General features: G+C 43.6%; 1 long non-coding RNA gene across 1 annotated transcript; it reads right to left on the bottom strand.

Annotated features, from left to right (window-relative positions):
• Window positions 1-20860: 20860 nt before the first annotated feature.
• Window positions 20861-21241, bottom strand: LOC125534513. Its single transcript, XR_007294503.1, has 3 exons — window positions 21221-21241; window positions 21008-21133; window positions 20861-20912 (listed from the first exon to the last, which is right to left on the bottom strand). It is a non-coding gene; the product is annotated as an uncharacterized LOC125534513 (long non-coding RNA).
• Between the last annotated feature and the right edge of the window lie 5287 nt (window positions 21242-26528).

Below are 26528 nucleotides of genomic sequence, written 5' to 3'. Positions count from 1 at the left end.
TTTCACAAGTGATGTTTCTAGTTTGGTTCTTTCTTCAAATCTGTTTACTTCTTTCCTGTAAGTTGTGTCGTTGCCAACTGGTTGCTATACCTACCGTTCAAGACTTGTGTTTATTATAAACAAGAATTTTATTGTATAATAAAGCCTGCGTTTGCAGCAGTTAAGACTCTGTTATTGTCTTGGATGCTGCTCTACATTTCCAGCAAATGTCACTACTAGAATATGCAAATAACCCTAGGGCTAGATACCCTAAGCAAAAGGGCAAAAACACTAGGAAAAGTTGTTCCCCTAGTGTATACCCTAGGGAAATCGCCCTAGGGGTCAAGTGGTGGGGAAATCTTGGTTTCCCTTGAGTTTCGAAGGGATACCCTAGGCATTGTTTAGTTTCCCTTGGGCTTTGTACCCTAGGGAAACAAGGGATAGGTGGCATGGCTGCTGACTTGTAAAGTAGATATTCTTTGGGTTAGTTCCACTCCCTAGGGAAAGACTCAACAACCATTAGTCCATCCAGCCCTTGGGTTTACGAACCTTATGAAATTAATATTTATAAGTATTGCAACGAATTACACAACTTAATATTTGATTTGCACAAATGTAACTACTAATGACAAATGTACATAATACCTCCAAAAGGTTGAAGACACAAAAGCTCGTAAATTATATATTTCAACCATCATTACACATGACAACATCCATTAGAGCACACACTAGTAGAAAACGGAGTTTTAAAACCGGTTTGTAAGGGCCTTTAGTGCCGGTTATGGAACCGGCACTAAAGTGTGGTCACTAAAGCTCCCCCCCCCTTTACCGACCGGTTCGGCACGAACCGGCGCTAAAGTGCCACCACGTGGCGTGAGCTCACGCCCTGGTATGAAGGACCTTTAGTACCGGTTGGTGTTACCAACCGGTACTAAAGTTTTTTTTGATTTTTTTTGAAAATTTTGGAAAAAAAATGATTTTTTTTCTTTTTTTAATTTTTCTGAATTATTTGATGATTTAGTCTCTAATCACCTCTCTTAACTGCTCAAGTGTGGATCACTTATTCCAAATCATCTAACTTCCCGACTGGTCACCCATCCCTCTCACTACTCCAGCCCGAGCACGCTTAACTTTCAGGTTCTATTCTCCTTCGTTTCCAAGTCTGCACTTGTTGTTTTCCTAACAATAGTAAGATGTTAATCCTATTAATCCTCAGGAGTTTAGCTTGAGCATGAAGTCACACATTTCACCGTTTGAGTTTGAAACTATTATTCTAAAAAGACAGTAATTATTTAGTAACGCTAATATTTCTTGAATAAGTTTGACCATAGTTTGACCAGATTTGACCAAAATTGAAATAATTATTTAGTAACACTAATATTCTTGAATAATTATGTAGTAACATTAATACTTCTTGAATAAGTAGTTTGACCAGATTTAACAATTTTTTTAAAAAAAACTGAAATTTGACCATATCTTTTTTTCTTTTGGAATTTGAGGATTTTAAAAAATTCCAAACAGGCCGTGGGCTATCTCCATCGGATGCGGATTTTCGTGCTGAATTTTTTGATATATTATACTTTTTTCCCGACATCGTATGCAAAATTTATAGCCGTTTTACATTTTTCCTACACTTTTTGCAAAACATGTCCAAATTTAAGTTTTCAAATTTTCCTAACTAGTAGATGTAGTAATATAACTACCTCTCGAAGAATTTTATTTTTTGAAGTTTTTATCATTTTCTTTTGATTTTTTCAGAACTGAAATGGCGACACGCGGGGGGGGGGGGGGGGGGGGGGGGGGGGGGGTAGAGTTTGAAAATTGCCCTATAATGCCGGTTTGTGTCACAAACCGGTACTATAGGTCAGACTCCTTTAGTACCGGTTCGTGGCACAAACCGGTACTAAAGGTTAGTCCTTTAGTACTGGTTTGTGACACGAACCGATACTAAAGGTGATCGTGGGGCCCCGGCCTGACGTCAGCCTGCCATCACCCCTTTAGTACTAGTTCGTGGCACGAACCGGTACTAAAAGTTCAACACGAACCGGCATTAATGCATAGCCGTTCGAACCGGCACTAATAGTACAATTAGTGCCGGCTCAAATTCAAACCGGCACTAATGTGCTTCACATTTGACCCTTTTTCTACTAGTGACACAATATTACCAGACTTTACAAAAGATGGCATCTAGCTCAACTCAGTACGTAGACCTCACAAAATGTCATCTACATACGATTTTTCAATTAGTAACCTGGATTGTCCAATTAGTAACCTCGAATACATTGACTGTGCATGATATATAAGTCACTAGGACAACAAATCACAACCATCGCCAAGTGCACGGCCTAACAGCTAACTGTCATGGTTGCTCCTGGTAACAACCATTTGCTACCAATTAATCAACACAAAAAGTCCTCCTGTAAATTGAAATAAAATGCATTAGTAAGGTTCAGAAAAACAAATAAATAAAATTACACATTTCTAAGTTGGCAAATGTATATATAGCAGTAGAAAAATGTGCATCGGGTCAAAAAACAACTAGAGAAAAAATAAGTGCCCGAGATACAACTTTAAGTTCAACACAGGGAAACAGCCAGAAACATGGTCAGCTCACACCAAACCGGTCTGCATTAGGCATAATCTGAATAACATGGTCAAGAAAAGTTGTTATGTTGCGCACCCACTCTTCAGAATATTTCCGTTGTTCATTTCACCCACTGTACATCCAACTATGCTATTCTTCTAGAGACCTGGTAGAATAGTTGGCAGCACAGTACAGACGTCAAAGGACCAACAAACTTCATTTTGTTACATTAGACAAGGTTAAAGCAATGGTTTTTACAAAAAAAATGTTAAGAAAATTACCAGTTCAGAGTACTGTACACATGCTAGCAAATTAGCCTATTTTTATATGTACCAATAGGTTTACTTCTCCTTATAATTAACTAATGCAAAGGACAAATCTTCATCTTTGTTTAATCACGAGATAGATAGACAATTTATAATTGATCCCTAAACTGCATGGATCAGACGCATATAGAAACATGAGGAAAGAAGGCCATGCGAGCTCACCTAATCGAGCATTGGTTCTGAAGTTGAAGCTCGTATGCGGACGTGGCAGGTTGCAGGACGTCTCGGTCGAGGACGGCAGGGTCGGTTGAGGACCGCAGCGGCAGAAGCGACTGTGTCTGCAGCGGCGGAGGCCCCCGCCTGCGTCTGATGATGTTGAGGGTGGCAGATCTGTAAGGTACACGACGGCGGCGGCTGCCGCGGGAGCAAGGCCTGCAGCAGCGGCAGCGGCACCCTGCTTCTGCAGCGGCTGCGGCGTCCGCCAGCGACGCGACGGCTTCTTCTGAAGCGGCTGCCGTGGGAGCAAGGTCTGCAGCAGTGCCGGCGGCACCCTGCGTCGGCAGCAGCGGCGGCGTCTGCCAGCAACGGCGACGGCTGCCTCTGAAGCAGCTGCCGCGGGAACAAGATCTGCAGCAGTGCCGGCGGCACCCTGCGTCTGCAGCGGCGGCGGCGTCTGCCAGCAACGGTGACAGCTTGAGGAGGGCACGGGCGGCCTGGCGATGGATGAGTTGCGCCGCTGCGGGTTTGGTGGTATTTTAGCGGCGCTCTCGGCACGGGGTTGGGATTCGGGGGAAAAGTTCGCGTCGGGGAGGGATGCACGCATACAACCAATTTGCGCGAGCTCGCGTGAAAATGAGAAAAATTTGGCGGGCAAGATACGGCGCGTCCAACGAACTCCGCGCGCGTACGTCTCAATTTTAGCACTACTGAACTAGCATCTGCACACGCACACAAAAAACTAGTACGATTTTGTATATCTAATCCACAAAAAAAGTATGCACTTATTTTCACGTATTTCACTATCATATTGATATTTTATTCCATCAAGTGTGTGAACAAAAAGAAATTGATCAGCTTACATTTCGAAAAAAAATGATCAATCAACTTATATTTTCACCCAATTCCATGTTATTTCCACTTGTGTTTTTCCCTTATATTTAAAATTATGTATTATTGGTTGGAATATTTAGAAAATGAGTTTTAGGTATATATATATATATTACAACTGTTATGGTGATTGACGATTTTATGAGCCGTCCATCCACCCTGATCTGACGGTGGGGAAATAGGAGTTACACGGAGTTACAAAACTAAAATTACAGGAAATTACCCACCGTTACAAAATTTTAGTGGGACCAGTTGATTTTTTTAAGGGTAAATCCGTCACACGATAGCCTGCGGTGCCCACATTGAACCCACGTATCTACCTAGCTGGCCACACCGCCGCGGGGATTAGGGATCGCCACCGCATGGCTCCGCCATGGCCACGTCGCCGCCGTCCACCTCCACCATGGCCGGCCTAGCGCCGCCGTCCACGTGCGCCATGACCGGCCTAGCGCCTCTGTCCACCTCCTCCGTGGCTGCCATGGCGCCGCTGTCCACCTCCCCCATGTCCGCCCCGCCTACCTCCACCGTGCTCAGCCCAGTGCCGTTGTTTACCTCGACCATGGCCCCCAGCAGTTCTTCCCATCACCAATCCATCCCCCTATCCGACCATTCCCATCGCCGGCAAGGTCCGCTGGAAGAGGCTGACATGAATCCCCAAGATCAAGATCCAAGAGGACTAGATGATTGCAGCGTCAGAGAAGAATTTGTAACAATCTACAATAAGGTAAACCCCCTCTTCCAATTAGCATAAAAGCTTCAAGTTCTCCCCTTTGTTCTCCAATTAGCATATTCTCTGGATGGTCTGCAGGTTCGAGTAGGAACACGAACACATCAATGAGGTCTTGTTTCATTAGGATAATAGAGCACATAATCTGTACAAATAGGATGTAGTATTTTCATTTGCTGAGTTGATGAATAAGGTTTAGTTCATCTTATACCAGAATGGCATGAATCATGATACTGATGTGCTTCCGTGGCAAACATAATTCTAGAACACTAGAAACTCCACATATGTGTACTAGATAACAGGAGATACAAGAGGAATATTACAAGTGTTGAAAATTAACAGTAACTAGTAGGCTACAGAGTTTATGTCACTAAGTTCATAATTGCAGATCTAGCATAAAAATGGTTAGTATAAGAAGTAATATTTTCTTCTGTTCATGTACTCAAAATGTAAAATAAATTATCACTAGAACTATCCGAAGAGAAAATATTCTAAATCAAAAGGAAATGGTTGAGTCTCCAAGGAAATAAGTGGTTAAAAGACAAGGAAATCATGTAGGTCATAATTTACATTTCAAGTCATACATAGAAATTAAGCGGTAGAACTGACTGATTGGAATCCTCTGAAACTAAATATGCCCAGTTTGCTAGACACATTTAACTTGCTCACTTCATTCTGCTTACATTACTTCATGTCCTTTAGTCTTTGCATACTTTCTGATGAATTTCTAAAGCTCTGTTTGCCTATCTTGGATTGCAACTAACCTGAACTCTTTGCATTGCAGTGTCATGCCCAACTAAATTCCACAACAAGCTAGCTTGAACTATTTGAATAGCTTGAATTGCAGAAGCAGTAGCAGTAGCGGTCAGTACTGAAGTTGATCTACTAGGATGATTTTATATTTATGTCTCAAAATTTCTGGTGCCTCTCGCTTCATAAGAAAATATTAAATCTCTCATATATTACGTGTTTATCTGGAAGCCGCTCCATTCTTTGTTATATACTTCTGTTTAACCCAGTATCACATTATATATGTACCGCTACTACTGTTTTCTAAATGCATTTACTTCAGTGTTCACAGAGTCTTTTGAGTATGCTTTTATTTCTGGAGGACGCATCCTGAGTGACTACACATGAGCAGTTTTTCTTGCTCCAGGGTCGAGCCTCAGAACAACTAGCTAGTAAGTTTTTCTTTTGTTCTTCACGTAATTGATTACCACAATTAATCTCATAATTTCTGTGTTTTTTATTTTGCAGACCTGGACATATACGAAAGCACATCATTAGAGCCAGAGGGAGAAGATCAAGGTATATGTGATAATTTATATTCCCTAGGAAAATATACGATGAGGCTCCAGTCAACATATCCTTACCTGGGAAGATATTTGGCGGAAGTACTCTCTCCTAGCTGTGAGATATAGTATCTTCTCGTGGAGGTGTGGATGAAGGACCCCTCCAACGTGCAAAAAATTGGCACATGGAGCTGCCGGAGCCAGACGGCCCAGCCTCACCGCCGGTAGAAAAGCGCGGGATGGTGCATGGCGTCATCATCTATGTTGGATCAGTGGAGGATCACAGCACCACGTTGATATGGAAAGAGATGATTTGGCAAAGAAAAGACCCATCTACTTTGCAATTACTATACTTTGTCTATAAGAAGTTACTGCACATATGCATTTCCCTATCAGTATTCTGCAGCTAAACGAGGAAACTTGATATGTATGATTTGTCATAAGTTGGAACCAGCAACTGCTTCTTCCATCTGTTCTTCAATCTGTAGTCCATATATTTTGCTTATAACTATACATCAGTTCCTACCTTAGACAGAGGCTGAGCTTCTTGTTTCAAAAACTTGGAAAACACTTGTGATGCAGTGGCAACCCGCGGGGCATAAATAATCTACATTATAATGTCACTAAAGGAAATCACCTAAAATAGATACTACAACTCAAAGTTGTATTATCGACACTTATAGGCATGAACGACTGATACTTGTAAGCCTATGAGCTCGAACGAGTGAGATCCATACTTCTGAGCCTGAACACCTCAGAGCTATACTTGCCAGTCCGAACGACTAAGAGCAGTACTTTTAACCTTGAACAGCTACGATCGGTACTTGTGAGCTCGGACGACTCAGAGAGTGGTACTTTTGACCTAGGACGACTCACGGTTATTCGTAGTGGTGCATGTGGGGCCTAACGACCCAGAGTGATTTCTAGTGGTATTTGTTGGTAAGGGTTATTGAGAGTGACTACTAGTAGTGGTATTGGTGGCCTGGATAGCGTAGAGAGGTATTGGTGGCCCGGACGAGCCATAGTGGTACTTATGGGTACACAACTAGCACTATGGGTCGTTCGATCTACTAGGACTCTGGATCCCACAAGTATCGCTCTTAGTCATCCGGAACCACAACTACCTTAACAGGTAGTCTCGACACACTAGCACAACTGTACTTGTGGGCCCAGACAAGTAAGATCGTTACTTGTGAGACCGAACAAGTAAGATCAGTACTTGTGGGCCCGAACAACTAAGATCGATACTTGTGAGCTTGAACGAGTAAGTTCGGTGCTTGTGGCCCTGAATGACTGAGGGTGGTACTTGTGGGCCCAAACGACTAAGAGCGGTATTTTTGGGCATGTATGCGTAAGACCAGTACTTGTGGACTTGAAAGAGTAAGAGTGATGCTTGTGCGCCTGAACAACTAAGACGGGTACTTGTGGGTCCAAACGACTAAGATCGGTAGTTGTAGGCCCGGACGATTAAGATCGATGCTTATGGGTCCAAACGACTAAGAGTGATACTTGTGGGCCCGAACCACTAAAATCGGTACTTGTGGACCTTGGTGAAGATGATCGATACTAATGAGCCTGAACGACTAAGATCGTTACTAGTGAGCCCGAACAAGTAACATCGGTACTTGTAGGCTCGGACTGCTAAGATGGATACTTGTGGGCCCAAACCATTAAGAGAGATACTTTGGGTCCGAAGGACTAAGATCTGTTCTTGTGGATCCAGACGACTAAGATTAGTACTTGTGGACCCTGATGAGTAAGATCGATATTAGTGAGCCCGAACGAGAAAGATCAATACTAGTGACCCTGAACGAGTAAGATCAATGCTTGTAGGCTCGGACTAATAAGATCAATACTTGTGGGCCCGAACCACTAAGAGCGATACTTATGGGTCCTTCTAAGTTTGGTACTAGTGAGCCCGAACGAGTATGATCATTCTGCACGCAGAGAGAACTTAAGAACGAGGATGATGTTGAATGGTTCATTAGTAGGCTTTAAGTTTTTGTTAGTAGGCTTTGAATTTTTGTCTTCCATATTCGCACGGGTTAGGATGAAAGGTATCCTTAGTGGCATTCACTTCAAGTTTTGTTCTCCAAAGGATGAAATGATGTCAGAATCTTTTTTATCTATGTTTCAAATCGTCATATTATAATTTCCAATATATCTCAAGTTCCAACCTTCTCTCGAACTGAACCACTTTGCGAATACTGGTTTTCCCTTCAAATTTCCACTTAAAAGAGTGTTGCCTGCACAAACATATCATTTACACTAAACTGGAACATGCGTGTCTCCAACAGTGCTTTTACATTAAACTGTATTTTTTTCTGATATGACAGCGTTAGCTTTAGTAAACTATAGGTTGTAAGTGTGACAATATTTTAGTAAAACTTCTACTGATGATCGTCACCCATTAACTCCACACCTGATTCCTTTGTGCAGCTAGCCGTTCTCAGTCTCGGGACATGACCGAATCACAAACCACAGTAACCTGAACCTTGAACATCATGCGGATCATCTGTCCACTCAATCTTCTCATCACGAAGCAGCAAATCATTTCCTGCTCATCATGAAGTAGCAAATCAGTTCTGTGCTAGACCACCGATCGCATGCATCCACTCATGGCTCACAAAAACATAAACAAAAGTTGGTAATATATATAAGCATCCTATTCTAGACCTCCAGATCCCATGCCAAGAAAACTGCACAGAGGTGAAGGTTGGTGAAAAACTAGACATGAAGCCTTTTTGTCAGCTAAGTTTAAGTTGATTCAGACAACGCTCGCAACAAAGGGAGAGGATGAACAATGATGGCACTATGTACCCTTTTCATTCATGGACATGATATGAGAGCAATGCGGGTATTCATGGCCCCCATTTTTTTCCAAGCTTTTAGACTGCAAACAGAGAAGTAAAATTGTGCCAAGGACTACTGATCATTGTTGTCTGAAAACACGGGAGAGAGATCAGAGTTCAGAGAACATCGTCAACACCTGCAAAGGACAGAGGACAACGAATCACATTTTTGTTCAACCCACTACCCATTTTTGTTCTAACAAGGAAAATTATGTCACTAAGAAAATCAATAACAATCTAGCTATTGCAGTGTCCTGCTATGTAGCATGCAATCAACCATTGAAGTTTTCATCGAAACAGGTCACATTCTTAAGATGATTGGAAGTAATGATCCTGACAGGTCGAAAATAATGATCACTCATCCTACAGGTCGGAAATAATGATCAATGAGGTGCTACATGTCGGAAATATAGTACACTTCTTGCTTTTCACTCATCCTACAGACCAGAAATAATGGTCAATGAGATGCAGCTGCAGGTAAGTTTGTCACAACATGATATTTAATATCGTAATAAACTATAATTGGCATGAACTCTGGGTGATCCACACAGCTATAGTAAGTTAGGTAGTAACCAATTTATTCTAGTTGCAGCGAGCACAAAGAGAAAAACAACTAGTTATTAATAACAGTGGCGAATCTTATAGAATCTATGCTTAGAAGCCAACTCTTGCATGCTCTAACAGATAAATAGCAAAATAAGGAATTTCAGCAGCAACAAAAAGCATTAGAGACCGCTCGATTAAACATACAAAAGTCAATGGTTAATTAATATGTCAGGAAATTTGGATGACCGGACATATCTTGCAGAATATACTTGCTAAATTATGCAATGCCTGTATGGTAAAAAAGGTGGTTAGGACTATGAGGGAAACAATTTAGTGCACTTGTCTTTTTTGTCTAACAATGTTCTTATTTGTGCAATAGCCCTATCCAGAAACAATGAGATCCTTTTCTAGTTTTATGGTATTAATAGTTGCTAGATCAAATATAGTAGTTAAATATTCTTGAAAATTCCTTATGTTAGAGTGGAAGCTTTGGAAAGTTAGTACTAAGGAGCTAGATGAAGGGGAAGAAACTAAAGGATTAACTAGGCAGATAAAGATAAATTGTGCATACTTTTCTAGTCAATTGCGGGAAGGTCCAGATCCAGTTGCTCCCAACCTCATGAAGCTAACAATATGTTGCAGTCTCTGACCAATCTCCAGTTGCATCCCTGCTCGCCCGCCGTAGCACTTACAACTGCGGCTCCTTCATCCTCCCTGTCCTCATATCTCTTGATTAGTTGGGATCTGCAGATAGTACTGATATGATATAGAGACAGCAGATGCAAACAATATAATTTCTTTACTACAAATAGAAGCGTAATACCTAAACGGATCAATGTAGAAGAGAAGACCAAATTGGCAATAGCAGCTGGAGTTATGTTGGAGATGGAGCAGTAAGGTCATTCCATGCTCATGGCGTCCAAAAAAAATGCTCAAGGCGTCTCCTTCCACCTCACCCTTGTCGTTGTACTCCACCATGCTCCTCCACGTCCCTGAGGATCCTGCACCGGGCGGCATGCACTGCAGTGCATGCAGCCTCGGTGCCTTCACCGCGGACCCGCTCGCGCCGTTTCACGATTCATGAGGGACCCGGCGGGAGCGGGAGCGGGAGATTAATCCGAGGGCCAAGGAGGAGACCTTCTGGGGAAGGGGCGCTGATGGCGGGAGAAGCTGGAAGTCATGGTCGGAGCCGCTGGCAGGCGAAGTGGCGGCGGCCGCCAGCGGCTCTAGGGTTAGCATCGCCCGCAAGGAGGGTGAGAGGATTCGGAATGAGGGATGGACTGTCTTGGGCCTTGCTTGGCGTGGGCACGCTCGATGCTTCAACGCGGGACAGATAGGACTATTATACCCTTATTATAAAAAATAATACTTTTAAGTGAGTTTTTCAGATCTAACGGACAGAAAAATCTTGAGATGGAGTTACGTGAAATTATGAGGCGTAACTCGCCAACCACCCTAAAAGAATATATATACATCTGGGCTATTCTGTTACGCGTAACAGAATATTATTCTGTTACCCTTTTTGAACTGACAGTTTCAGGTGGTTGTACTGATGTTTTCGAAGTGGTTGAACTGATGCTTTCAATTGTGTTTAACAGATCGTCTTCTTTAGTTTAAAAACTTTGGGACATTTACATCTATGCCCTTAACTCGAACCCACTACTCAGTTTTGCCCCTAATTTTTAGGTATGCTCAGTTTTGCCCCTCCGCCGTTAGTTTCACTTATAGAAATGCCCTTCTCTGCCGTTACCGTCCGGTCAAAGGTCTTTGACCGTCCAGAAAAAATAGCAAAAAAAATCAAAAAAATATGAAATTTGGTGGGATCGAAGATATTCATGTCCGCAAGGCGCGTGCACATTTTCATGCTGTTCGGACACTCCGGGAGCTCGTGTCAAAGGAAAACATAAATTTTGTACGCATGCGAGCAGTAAATTCAAAAAAAATAGAAAAAAAATCAAAAAAATATGAAATTTCGTGGGACTCAAGATATTCAGGTGCGCAAGATGTGTGCACGTTTTTGTTGTGTTTGGACATTGCAGGAGCTCGTGGAGAAAAAAACAAATTTTAGCTCAAAAAAACTTTGAAAAAATGCACTATTTTGTTTTTTTTCTCTAGAGCGCCCCGTACGTCATTTGATCACCAAAACTTGCAAGCACTTTGTGCACTCAAGCCTCTTTGACGCCAAATAAATTCAAAAAATTTTGAACTTTTTTGCTATTTTTTTCGAATTTACTGTTCATAGGCATAAATTATTTTTGTTTTCCTTTGCCACGAGCTCCCGGAGTGTCCAACCAACACAAAAATGTGCACGCGCCTTGCGGACATGACTATCTTCGATCCCACCAAATTTCATATTTTTTTGATTTTTTTTGCTATTTTTTTCTGGATGGTCAAAGTACTTTGACCGGACGGTAACGGCGCAAAAGGGCATTTCTATAAGTGACACTAACGGCGGAGGGCAAAACTGAGCATACCTGAAAATTAGGGGCAAAACTGAGTACTGGGTTTGAGTTAGGGGCAGAACTGGAATTGGCCCAAAAACTTTTTGTAATTTTTTTGTTAGAATGTGGCGTGTAATATATCGTTAGAAAGCTCTTGACAACCATATTTCAAGTATATTGAACGTTTTTGCAAAATCATTATGGTTTAAGAGCAGTTTTGAAAAAACCATTTTTTTCAAAATCAAAAACGTGAATCGTATTTTGGACTCAATTTTCAAACGGTTTGTCGGAATTGAGCAAATAAGATGGCGTTGGAAAGCTGGTGAAAATCCGCATCTTCCATATATGTATTATTTTTTCTAATTCTATATGATTTAAAAGTAATTTGAAAAACGGTGAAATTTTGGGCGAAATGTATTTTTGCGATTTTTTGCAGACGTTTTGTCGGATTGACGCAAATGATATGGCGTTGGAAAGCTATGTAAAATGCGCAACTTTTTCGTATAGAAATTTTTTTCTAATTCCTTACGGTTTAAAAACGAATTCGAATACGGTCAAATTTGATTTTGATCGTGATTTTTTTAAAAAGTTTGTCGAAATATGGCAAATAATATACCGTTGGATAGCTATCGAAAATGCGAAACTTAGTCATGTTGAACGTTTTCTCTACTTCACAACCGTTTAAGAGTAATTTTGAATACGACATGACGGATCCTGTTTTTTTCTCGTATGAAAAACAGAGTAGTCGTACTGATATATATGTATGTTTGTACTGAGCTATTTTTTGTAGAGTAATTTTCAATGGTTCCGAAAAAGGGTACTTGTACTGATGCTTGCATGGGTTTGTACTAAGCGTGTTTTCACTAACTAGACTTTGCTCTGTTTTTTAGGTAATATTTTTCTCGTAAAATTTTCAACGGTTTACTGTATCCTAGCCCTGAACTTGCATGGTTTATATTGTTGAACTGAATGTTATTGTATCGTCGGCTTTGTACTTGCATGGTTTATATCATCGAACTGAATGATATTTTTTTCAAAAAGAAAATGATGTTTATTCTTTTTTTTTTGAACTAAACATTTTTTACAACGATGTTCTGGACTTCTATTATTTTATGACTTGTACTTTTACCATTGGAATTGCATGGGGTTTCCTTTTACTTGAACTTGTACAATTTGAATTTCTGTCATTTTTTTTATTCCGAACGGACCACCGTTTTTAACTTGTACTGATCAATTTTTTTTAATTATACCAATTTTCCTTTGTTGAACGGGCCACCGTTTTTGTTTGTACGGATCAGTTGTAGAACTTGGACGTCAATGTCACAGAATTAATTTGTGAGCTTCTCACGTTTCCTTTTAAAGTTGTTTTTTCCCTCGAACTTTATTAGCACCAAATTTTCTTTTCCGTGCCTCTCGAACTGATGCTATTTTTTTCGACGAGTACATACCAAATTTCTCTGTAATGTTATGTTTTTAACACACACACATATTGAATTGCTCCCACATTTCATTATGAATTTATTATATATAAAAGTTGAACTATACGACACTTTTTAAATGAATCTAACAAGTATTTTCGCTCACTAAACTTCCATATGTTTTTCCGTTGTAAACTCTAAGTCTGAACAGTTGTAAATACTTTTAAATTGAACTGAAATAAAATATAGGAACACTCGAGTCTGAACAGTTGCAAATAGTTCTAAATTGAACTGAAATAAAATATAGGAACTGAGTGTATTTTTCAGATCTCTGCTAGCATGCATCATGACATATTTTAGATATGTTTTTACAATAGAACATATACTAATTTTTATGTCAAGTAACCTCAAACAAAACAAAAGTGGAGCTTCATTTACAAGAATAGAACAGAACATATGCTAGTTTCGATCCATATACAAGGTTTTCTCAAATTCTTATTAAGGAATAACACACAACTCTTGTTGTGCTATAGGAAGAACACTTAAACAGGGGAAATTGGACATAGAATCGTTAAGTAGGTGTACTAAAAAGCACACAAAACATGTACTGAAAAAGAACAAAACATTCTTAGCATTGCATCGGCCTCCTGTGGCAGAGCTGAACGTTCTGATAGTTGCGTCGTCGCACGGCCTCGTGTGGCGGAGGTGAACGGCTTGTGGTGGTAAGGGTGAACTGCTTGAGCGTTGCGTCGTCAAACAGCCTTGTGTGGAGGCAGTGAATGGCCTGGGCACTGCACACAGAGAGCACCAGGCACGGGCCTGCAATGGCTGCCGGCGACAATGCGTTGCACGAGCAGGGCAGTGCAAATATCAAACTTACGTGGAGATGGCCGCCAGCGGGAAGCAGGGCTTGCGCAACGACGGGATGCGAGTCCCTTTTTTCCCATGCTTGCTCCACGACCTGATGGGGCGCGTCAGTGTCTTCAAAGTGGATGACATCGGAGGAAGGGCAGGAGCCAGGGGAAGACCTGTAGAAAAATCAGAAGAGAAATTTTAAGGAGAAGAAGATTATAAATTTGCAACCATTGAAGAATTAAGTTCCTATGGCTAGTAGCTATGCATGTTTTAAGTGAAATCTCGGTAAAAGTAATTTTGTACTCCCCATGTAGTAATACCTGGACTTGCTGTCACATGTGTTCTTTCTGTCACATGTGTTTTTTATAGCAATACTAGACTGATTTTATATATCTTTATAACAATACTGGGCTATTTTTTGTTTTTTTTGTATGAACTGTTTGTATAATACATACTGTACCACAGTATATCCTATAGATATTCTTCATCATAAAGGACCACAACAGCCATCATTTCAAAAATGAACATAGAACGGAAAATGGAATTTACTTTCAGTCTCGATAGCGAGCCTCTCAAGATCATGATCTGCAAGGAAAAAAATGGAGCAATATTGGCAAAAAAAATCATACAAATTAGATGAACTATCACATGCAATAGATTACTTTCTTTCTTTCAGGAATAAGAACAAACATCCATGGAGCACAAAATGGAAGCGGTCGACAAGTAGATGCAAAAAATGGTTGCCAAACTAGCAAGATGCGGCCTAAACCAACAGAATGGTCTTGAACTGTAATTCAGCAACCATTATTTGGATCCATTTAAACTAAAAGGGAGCTCCATTTTTCAGCTGCAAGATGAATTGAAAAAGCACACAATGTTGATCTGAAGAACCACCATATGTCGAACTGAACATACACAAGAAAAGGACTGGCAGCCAGTCAGCAGATGTCAACTGAACTACTAGATGTCAATATATAAATTGATGTTTTTTGCAGGTTTTTGGGAATGAGAATTCATGTTTTGTAACTGCATAAAAGTTCTAAATATGTATACTGCTCCATAAGAAATGTTATTACTGCATATGCCCAAACTATTTTGCTTTTATTTGACAACAAAGGAACATCAAAAAGGATTATTTTAGTTCTTTTAGGCATATAAACAAATAGCTTGAGAGCAACAGGAATAGTACAAGTTCTCAAGTGCAAACTGAACAAGGTTTACCAAGCATATACGAACAAAAAGGTAGAGTGCACCCAATTGGTTCGGGCCTCTTTTCCAAACTTTGTGCATGCTAGATATAACAAACGAGGATCCAGCGATCAAAATATAAATTTAATCACACCAATTGGTAGAGAGAGAGAGACGTAACAGCACAAATACACTCCATCTTTGAGAAGACAGAGAGAGTTGTAGACGGCTGTGGGTGTTCCATCCCCGTGATAAATCAATTTTGCTTCGTCTGGTGTTTCATTCCCGTGTACTAGAAGCTAACCTTCAGGAGGTGGCGAAGAAGAACGACCGACGACCAACGGTGACCAATGGCCATAGCCCCTCATAGCGTGACGGCCAACGAAGACGGCAGTGTCCAACAACTTCCCTGTCCTAGCTGGCTCATTGCGGGACATGCACTGGACCAACAAGAAAAAGATGACTGAAAATTTTGCCACAGCATAATTGCAAATCAACATCTAACTTCTTATACAACAGAGATCTACCCTACTAATCAACATATGAAAGTCTGATACATACCAAAATGGTTCAAGATGATTACCAGAACAAAATGGATGCTATTTTCATATTTGAATTTCTACTAATTGGACTTGTGATAGGGAAGTAGATGGACTGAAAAGTGGGAACTATTATAAATTTTCTATACAATATAAAACTGAAATTACTTTTTGAACACGCACACTGCACTGATTCAACTTTCCTTTACGAACTGATGATGACACCCCGTGGTTCCTCAGGTTGCACTATTTCACCAGTGAAGCAGAGGCGATGGAGTTGGAGCGGGGCACGCCAACAACAGCGAGATAGAACGGTCGGGGATTGTGGCGTTGAACTTCCTGCACGCGGCAGCGGCGCATCGATACAGTGCGGGCGGCCATCCCGGCGCCAAGAGCTGGGGGGTGGAAGCAGGGTGGAAGCACGGGGTAGCCGCCGGCGTTGTTGGGGAGGGAGGCGGCAAGCGGCAGCATGGGGAAGGGAGGCGGCGGACAGCAGCGTGGGGGCGGAGGCGGCGGCCGGAGGAGTGGGGGCGGAGGCGGCGGCCGGCGGCGTGGGGTGCGGAGGCGGCAGCCCGTGGCGTGGGGTGCAGAGGCGGTGGCCCGCGGCGTGGGGTGCGGAGGCGGCGCCCGGCGGCATGGGGGGCGGAGGCGGCGGCCGGAGGAGTGGGGACGAAGGCCGCGGCCCGCGGCGTGGGGACGGAGGCGGCGCCCGACGGCGTGGGGACAGAGGTGGCAGCCGGCGGCGGTGGAGCGATGCGTTGTGAGGGACTGCAGGAGCGATGCGAGGGTAGCGGGCCTTTTTCTTTCTTTCTATTCGGTGCATAGTGTTTGGGCATTGCAAAAACGGATCGGGCCCAATATAGAGACGGGGGTAATATATATATATATATATATATCAATTGTGTGCAAAACTCCCTAGAGTTAAGACCAGAAGCCCTAGAGATACATTATAGTGTTAGTGGGAGTGGAAGACCATTGTCAGACTCGTATGTTTTTGTCTCTAGGGTTGCACTTCTTTACCCTAGGTATAGCCATTTCCTAAGGGTTTAAACTATAAGCCCTAGGGAACGTTGCCAACGTGGCTTTGGGATGGTCCCACTCAATGAATACCCCTTGGGTCGGCTAGCGAACCCTAAGGAAACAATACGCTTTCTTGGGTTGTCAACTCGGGCCTTAGGTAAACTTTATGTCCCTAGGGTGCCCATTTTTGGCTCTAAGGAATCATTTCAGCCCTAGGGCTATTTGCAGATTCTAATAGTGTGTATATTTTCCTAAAGTCGGTTCCCCATCGATTCCAGCTTCGTCTGTTGGACTCAGAAGCAGAGTTAGTTGTTTTAGTTTGCTTGATCCTTTTTCCAGAACATAGTCTTGTGTTTTTCCCTCTTGTATATACCCTTGTGTTCCTTTGGGATACTAATGACAGTGATCTACCACAACGTCGTCAATGTACCATAGAATGAGTCTTGTGTTGTAAAGCCATTTGGTGTGGTGTGGTGTGGTGCTAGTGCTACTAATGAGATTGATCATGATGCTCAACTTGTTGTCTCCAGTGTTTCATAGTCTATCACTACCCTGGACAAGCTAGCCACCAGGTGCGAAGTGGCTAGCAACGAGTGTGTGCCTTTTGTTTCCCCCGATCAAGGTGGTTATTAATTTCAATGTAATTGGAGTACTGGATCGATGTCACATTGACACATCTGAAACCAAGGAACCAAACAATCAAGATGCATTGCCACCCTTGTACAATTCAAGCTTGTATGAGCACGCCACAAGAAAACAATTATGAGAAGAAAAGGAAAAGTATACCCAAGAACAAGAACAAATGAGGGAGATAAGTGGAGCGTACAACCATAAGGGCTAAACAGGTCATTAGCTTGCCTCGAACACAAACAATACTCCAGGTGAAATAACCGCTACAATATGAACGAATGGTAAATATTCAAGGCCAACCACTGAACTGAATACAGGATTATAGCCAATACTCTTACATCATCTACTATCTACTACCACTATAAAAAGAAGAGAGGGGCAGATCCAAATAAGGACGACCGTCTATCTATCAGATCCAAGGGACTAAAATGTCCAGATGTTTAACGCAACAAGCCACTAATCAACCCATCGACAACTAATCCCCGCACCCCCACGTCCTCATACATCACGATCGCCCGCGCTACCTCTTCTCCGCCTCACCTCTGCGTCCACAATTCGCCCCAACTGCCACGCCGTCTGTACTCCCCAAGATCGCTGCAGTATGCATCGCTGCCGCCGCCGCACTCACTGCCTCATCTTGCTGGGGCCGCCGACCGCTCCACCGCCGGCCTGACCCTAGGCGAGGGCGCTCTTCGGCCGGCGACGCGGCGACGCGCGCGGGACCTGCCGCCACCGCCGCCGCTGGTGGCCCTCTACGCGCGAGCCGCCGGCACTGCACTACCACGCGCCTCCGCTGCCCTACGCACGGCACCTGCCCCAACCCAACTCTCGACGCGAAGCCTCGGCTGCCAAGGGTGCTACTGTCGGGCATGTGCCGCCGGAAACGAATGCCCACATAGGAGGTCAGGAGGTGCCGTCACTGGGGACGTGGACCCATGAAGGAGTGGCCGTCGATTCACGTCCTTCGGTCGATCCTTGTGCATCGGAGGTTGCACTCATCTCTGAGAAAATCTGCCTTTGTGCTTGTTTCTTGGGCATTCGTTCTCTGTATGGCCCTTCGCAAATTAATCTCCAGTTGACGTGTACAACTCCATAACGCACTACAGGTACAGGTATTCCTTGTAAGATGCTTTCACCTATTCCCTAATGTACGTGCAATCTGACATCCATTGCCAATTTGGCTTATGTAAATTCGGTGGTACAATAAGCAATCTTAAATTGTAATTGGTATTGTTCTTAAGCATGGCCCAAAATGATGTGTATCAATTGCATATTTTTCTGAAGCTACTGAATCTGACCTGTACTAAATTTCCACTGTTTTTTTCTTCTAAAAATGCGGTTCTCCTTCAAACTCAATTTTGTTCCTTCTACTAAATGTGCTTCTGAAAGAGGATATCAACAGAGCAACCGGGAGGAGGAGGAGAGAGCAGCCAGAGATAAGTTCAGAACAACACACATACTTCAGATTAACTCCTATTCGTGAACCAATATGTTTTTTTACTATTCACCGATATGCACGATTGAATTAGATAAAACAAGTAGGAGTGTATATTTATTTTCATTTAGGACTTTTACATACCTCCTAGCCAAGCATCCGTACCAGCATTGGGTTCGAGAAGAAATTGTGCAAGACACTAAAATTGATTTTGATGCAAGTATATATATGGTCATTTTTTTGTTATTTGCTAGACGAATGGGTAACATAAATATTTTCTATCCCAACTTCAACGTCATTAATAAAATTTCAATTTAAACAACATGGATTTTCTCATCTGTATAGTTCATGTATTCTTCTAGAGGTATTTTATAAAATAAGTTTCCATGTGAAACTTTTATCCTTCTGAAGGCATTTTAGAAAACAAGTTCCCATGCCATCCATTAGAAGGCGTTTGCTTACATAAGAAGAGGAAACTTTTATCCTTCTGAATGCATTTTAGAAAACAAGTTTCCATGCCATCCATTAGAACGCGTTTGCTTACATAAGAAGAACGATAGCAGCATTAGCATATCTGTACTACTTTTTATAAAAAATAAGACAGTCTGAACAAATGTCTAAATATATGCCATCTAATTGTATGATTTTGGCATGTAAATACATTTTCCATATGGCTGCCTATATTGTGTTTCCCATGCAAATATGCAGAAGGTTGACCTCACTTTTGGGGACTGAGTTTTGTAATGATATGTTATCTTCACCCCATATCTTACTATGTATACAATGCTGCAATATGTATAGACTTGTCACCACTTTTACTGGACTGATATATCATATTGTATGTAGAATCTTACAATACATATGTACTTGCAGGCTTGCAGTAACTACTAACTAGGGTTTTTTCTTCACCTACAAGAATGTATGGAATCTTCCTCTATATTTTCATGTTGGTACCTGATTTACAGGTCTATACTGTTGGGCTGTTCAAGCTACCACTGGAAGGCCTTACGGTGCATCAGGGGCATCTAATAAAGTTTTTAAGATTGTCCATACTATTATTATATCCAGACAAGATATTTGCTTGCAGGACCACCACTACCGGACTCGCGGGCTATGCCTACGGCCACGGGCCGTCGGCATAGGCCCCCAGGCCATCGGCATAGATATATGCCTACGGCTGCCGTCGGCATATCCCCGTCGGCGTAGATGTCGTCAACGTAGTCTTGTCAGACCGTCGGCATAGTATAGCCGTCGGCATAGGGTCCTATGCCGACGGCCTGACGTCAGCCGTCGGCATAGTATAGCCGTCGGCAGTGCTTTTCGTCTGACGGCAACGGACGGCGCCGTCAAAAGCGCTGACGAATCACGCAATGCCATGTGGCAGAGATATGCCGACGGCAAAGCCATCGGCATAGATTAATCTATGCCGACGGCTTTGCCGTCGGCATATCTCTGCCACATGGCATCTCCTGGTTTCTCCTGGCAGCAGGGCTATGCCTACGGCAAAGCCGTCGGCATAGATTGCCACGTGGCAAGCCCTGGTAACTCGTGGGCGTATATATGCCGACGGCTTTGCCATAGGCATAGTTTTTTTTCCCTGTTTTCTCTTTTCCAATTCATTTGACAGCATTTCAAAACAGAACAATACGAAATTATGCAGAAATATGACAATTCATCATGTAAACATACTCAAGTTCATCTAAACATACTCAAGTTCACCATCATCATCTAAACATACTCAAGTTCATCACATCATCTAAAGATCATCACCGACGGAAGTTCATGAACATAAAAGTAGTGCAAGACATGAAACATGATAAAAGTAGGAATATGAAAGGCATGGCACGATGGCCACATGCACGGAATCATCAAGCAAGAGCACCTCCGCCAAAACCACCACCTCCGCCATAACCACCACCACCTTCGCCAAAACCACCACCACCACCTCCGCCAAAACCGCCATCGCGACCACCACCACTTTGCCAGATCGGAGTGACTGGGGTCGACGGAGCAGGAGTCGAGCCACCGGTCCCCTACATGTTTCAGAAAAGATTCTAACGGTAAATATGATATGATAGTGTTTCATGAAAGAGAACTAGTTTGCTAGTAGTTAGGCAAATGTACTAACCGGACCATCACTGCCTAGTGCCACCCATTCATCGAACGTGGGCACGTGTGGGGGTTCTCCCGCAGGTGGTGGTGGGGGTCCCATTTGTGGTGGATCCGTGCGGTTAGTCCAAGACGCCAACATAGCCTGAATGTTAGTTAAACAAGCAAACTAGAAGATCATAAGGAATGAAAGTGCAAAAATTTAGCTTGGTTTTAAGAGGGCAAAACTAACCGTCATCATCTGACGGTTGTAGTCATCGTTTGCCTTCACTCGTTTCAAGTACTCCCGCACCTCGAGATTCCTATGCTCGACAAACTCCTTATATGCCTACATAATTTAGGTTGTTTCTAAGTGAGCAATGCTGAAAATAAACTGAGAATGCAAGATAGAAAAAGATAAAGAGGAAGTACTTACAGCATGCTGGCGGGCTAAGGGAGTCTGTGAACGCCCCGTACTCTCTAACTGGCTCTGGTTGGTAGCCCGAAGCTGTGTGTACGAGATCGAAGGAGTGATCAAGCCATCGAAACACGGATACCGGCCATTCTTCTTCCCCTGGATGGCCACCACCGCCGTGTCGTCGATCTGAGACTGGGCGACCTCAGCAACAGGAACATCCGGATGCAACTCCTGATAGTGATGAATGTAAGACCCCAGGTGCTCCTCGGTCTTGCCATAGTACTGGCTCTCGCCCTCCTTGCGATGACTCCGCTTGCGGGCCAGCTTCCACGACTCCATGTCTGAGAGCGGCCTCTTCAACTTGTCCTCCTACAACATCAAATAGAAGTCAGCCATACATAAGAACATGACGTAAAGAAGAACAAAAATGCATCATGCACATAGATATACCTTCATGGCCTTGAAGCCCCAGTGGTTCCTGTTTCCTTGGCCGTGTGTCCCGTCGTCTCCACGGTTAGCCCGGGCCTTGATGCTCTTGGCAGCAAACTCTGCATCGGCGTCGAGCCACCTATCCACCAAACTCGCCCATCCGTCATGCCTTCCATAGCACCAACGAGGAACAACCTATGCAAATTTTGGAAGCATGACATGTGAGCACGAAACATATAGTTGACTGCTTGAAACAATGAAAAGTTAGTAATAGTTACCATCATGAACTGCTCCTTGCTCAAGGTAAGTCGTAGCTTCTGCGCTTGAGTTTTGGTCATCTTTTGGTGCAGGTAGTAGTGGTAGTACTGCGAGACGGCAACCCAGCGCACCTCGTACTGCAACTGACGAGCTTTCTTCCTCGCAGCCGCAAGCAAGACCACGTCGGCTCTGGCATTGTGCTCGTCAAGAACTCTATAGAGTTGCTGCAATCATGCATAAACTAGAAGCAAACAAGGCATCAGTTGAGTGATTCAATGATAAACTATGAACGAAACTGAAGACAAGTGATTCAGAAGAGAACTTACCCAAAATTTGGTGATCACGGCCTTAGCGGTCGTCCCATACTCCGCGTTGCTGCAAGCCTCGTAGTGGGCCCAGCTCGTGGCCAAAACCCGCTGCTGCGGGTCCCTGTCTGGCCGCGGGCAGAATACGCCAGGCCAAAACTCCTTCAACAGAACAGTGATAAGGCCGTTCGGTTTACGGCCCTTTCCGCGAGGGATCCAGTTTCTGCAAAAGAATCAAATGATTGCCATGTGTACAATAAGAAAATGTTGTCATGTGTTGAAAATATGATTGAGAGGCACTTACTCTGTCCCCACAGGTTCAATGAGCCACTTGTGCTCCTCGATAGAAGGTGGTGTAGGTAGTCCGGCATTACCACGCAGCCACCCCTGCGAAGAACCCGGTGGCAAGTCACCCCACAACGCGGGATCAACCTCCCCTCCACCCTCCTCGCCCTCCTCCTCACCCTCCTCCTCGGCCTCCTCCTCCTCACCCTCCTCCTCGGCCTCCTCCTCCTCACCCTCCTCCTCGGCCTCCTCCTCGCCATCAGGAACATACTCCTCCTCCTCAGACTCAGAAGGTGCCTCTGTATAGGAGGGCATCGAAGAAGACCCTCCTATTTCAGACACGGCCCGGAGTTTTTTGCCCCGGTTGCCTCTCCCCCCACCTCCTCCTCCTCTAGGGGCTCTCCCCCCACCGCCTCCTCCTCTAGGGTCTCCTCCCCCGACCCCTCCACCTCCCTGTGAGCTGTCATCCTCGCGTAGTCGGGAGGGAACCTTGTGGGCTCGTCCACTCCGAGTAAGTCCTTTAAATTTACTGAGGAAACTAGCGCCGCTAGACTTGCCCATGATTAGCAAACCTGCATTGAGAAGAGAATAAACAATTAGTAAGGATATCAATTAAACAAGCATACAGGAAAAACATTAATACCAGAAGAGCACATTAAGCATACTATTGTAATGATCATTAAAAGAACTTACATTTTCTAGAACCCATATGAATCATCACTATTGTAATCTATTTGTGGACCGGTCTCATCATCACTATCACGCATATCTTCTTCGTTGTCTGACGGAGGTGGAGGCTCTTCCTCATTGTCAGCGTCTTCATTTAACTTTTCAAGCATAATTATGTCTCTTTGATTCACAACTACCTCACCATCAATCCGTGCGTCGTCGTCATTTGGGTCCACGTCAACATAACCCAAGTCATCATCCTCGTTGTTTCGGACCACGTCATCATGTTCCTCTTGATAGAACACTCCCTCGTATGTCATGGGGTTTATGTTGTAGTAATCATCATCGTTCGGGTCCGGTAGCTTACCATGCGGCGACACCTTGAACACAACTTCCCAACCCTTTAGGTACTCTTTCTGGCATGGGTAAGGCAGATAATATACTTGTGTGGCCTGGGTAGCGGCGATAAAGAGATCAGCTCCGGCATAGACGGTTGATGGTTTAACTTCAACTAAACCAACAGAAGGCGTATGTCTCAGACCCTTTTTGGGGTCGAACCATCGGCATTTGAACACAGTGAGACTTAGGTGTTCGCGGCCACGTTTGAATGTAAGCTCGTATATTTTTCCTACCCTTCCGTAGTAATCTACTTTATTATCTCCTTCAGTGAAGACTCCGGTATTTATGGTTTTGGGATCAGGCCGACTGTTCCGGTGCTCCTCTGTATGGAAGCGATACCCATTCACATCATACTTTTCGCATGTCATGACGACAGGATGAAAACCCATGGAAACCCATCTCAATTCTTCATCCATTGATTCGGTCAGATCATTTCCCTACAAGTTTAATTGAAATTATAGGGTGCATGAGTTTAATTGAAATTATAGGGTGCATGAGTTTAATTGAAAGTGTGAAAAATTACTTTCTCGATGAACCACGCAATGAAATCTTTCCTTCCATCAGCACCCTTTCGGAGAAGAGCAAGTGCCTCCGCTTCAGAAGGAGGCAGCATTCCCGTCCATTCTTCTTCAACGAATCGACTACAATAAGAAAAGCGGTATAAGAACTAGGCAAAGTGAACATAACGAATTGACTAAAAGAATGGTGCAAAGGTATTACCTCATCCACTCATCCTCAACTTCCTTGATGTTGTGCAAGATATAGAACACGACATCCTCCCACTCATCTCGTGGCATGAGATAAGATTTCGAGCATCCAGCCCTACTACCTTGCCCGATGAATAGAGGCAACTTGGGTTTATACTTGGGTTCTTCTGTATTGTATCGAGACACCTTATTGTGCAACATGGGAACATGGTCCGGATAGTAGGCTGTCCTGAGGTCTGCCACCTCCTCTAGGATAACTGCCTCAGCTATGGAAGCTTCAATCTTAGCTTTGTTTCCACATTTCTGTCTCAGATGCTTGTTCTGTCTCTCAGGGCCGTACTGCCAACGATTCTGCACAGGGCCCCCCAACAAAACCTCGTTCGGGAGGTGCAAAAGGAGATGTGTCATCGGAGTAAAGAAGCCTGGCGGAAAGATCTTCTCTAGCTTGCATATCAACTCCGGCGCCTTCTTATGCATTTCTTTTATCTTCTCAGGACATACTTCTTTAGCATAAAGCGTGCGGAAGAAATGGCTTAACTCCGCAAGCACACGCCAGACACGCTCGAGAACATAGCCCCGAACCATCACCGGCATAATCCGCTCAATCCATACATGATAGTCATGACTCTTGAGCCCGGTCACTCTGCCCGTTGAAAGATTGACCCCCTTACTTATATTCGACGCATAACCATCAGTGAACTTCACGACGTGTTTCAGCCAGTTGAATATCTCCATCTTATGATCCTTTTTAAGTACGAAGTCAGCATCTGGCTTGAACCAAGATTTTCGACTGCCTGTGGGAGGCTGCATGTGTAGACGTGGTCTATCACAAATATTCTGTTGATCAACTCTAGCATTAACATTATCCTTTGTCTTATCAGGAATGTTGAGGATCGTGTGAAAAAGGGACTCTGCGACATTCTTTTCGGTGTGCATCACGTCTATGTTGTATGGAAGTTTGAGGTCCTTAAAATAGGGAAGCTGCGTGAAGGGGGTAATGTGAGTCCAGTTGTGCGTCTCACCATATCCTTCAAAAAATTTCCCTTTACTTTTTCCTTTGCCCTCGCCCTCGTCTTCGCCTGTGGCTTTGCCTTTGCCTTTCCCCTCACCGGCAGGCTTAAGAGCTTTCAGCTGAGCAAGCACATCCGCACCAGAAAACGTTGGAATCTCGTTTACTTCATGGACAACTTTGCCTTTTGTGAAGTTCTTCTTGTCTTCCCTATCAGGATGGTCTGGAGGGAGGAACTGTCGATGCAGGTCAAATGCAACATACTTGCCACCCTTCTTCAGCCAATGAAAATCAAGGCCTGCATGCACACTGGGCAAGGCATCTTTCCACTTGTACACCATCCGCAGAACAAGGCATAACCGGGAAAGTCATGCATGCAATATTGTAGCCAAACTTTCATCAAGAAATTTTTCTGCAGATGTCGGTCGTATGTCAACCTCGGGAAGTACCAAGAATGGTGCAAATCATCCACCAACGGCTGCATAAACACACTCAAATTCTTCCCCGGATATTCAGGCCCCGGAATTATAAGCGACAGGAACATGGTCTTGCGTTGCATTATGGTGCCGGGAGGGAGATTCAGCGGAATAACAAATACGGGCCAACAGCTGTATGGATTAGACGACATACCATATGGATTGAACCCATCACCTGTTATAGCAATTCTAACATTCCCAGCCTCGGCTGCTTCCTCCGGGTACTCTATATCGAATGACTTCCATGCTTCACCTCCTGATGGATGTACAATTTTTTTTTGGATTGTACCTTTTCCCTTCCTTGTGCCACTTCATCATTTTGGCAGACTCCTCGGTGATGAAAAGGCGCTGCAGTCTTTTTATAAAATCAAGATACCGAAGAACCTTCACAGGGATTTTTAGCTGCTGCTTCTGACCATGCTTATCGACCACCTCAATATACCGAGAGGAACCGCACTTCCTACAGTACTTGTCATCCGCATACTCATGCCTAAACAAAAGGCAATTCTTTGGACAAAGATGTATTTTCTCATAGTCCATCGAGAGCGCCTTCATGATTTTCTTCGTACCGTACATGGTTTTCGGCAGTTCATGGCCCTCAGGCAG

The sequence above is a fragment of the Triticum urartu genome, chromosome 2, assembly GCF_003073215.2.
Source record: "Triticum urartu cultivar G1812 chromosome 2, Tu2.1, whole genome shotgun sequence".
Lineage (NCBI taxonomy): Eukaryota > Viridiplantae > Streptophyta > Magnoliopsida > Poales > Poaceae > Triticum > Triticum urartu.
The sequence above is the reverse complement of the archived record's forward strand: the minus strand, read 5'-3'. Positions and strand labels throughout refer to the sequence as shown.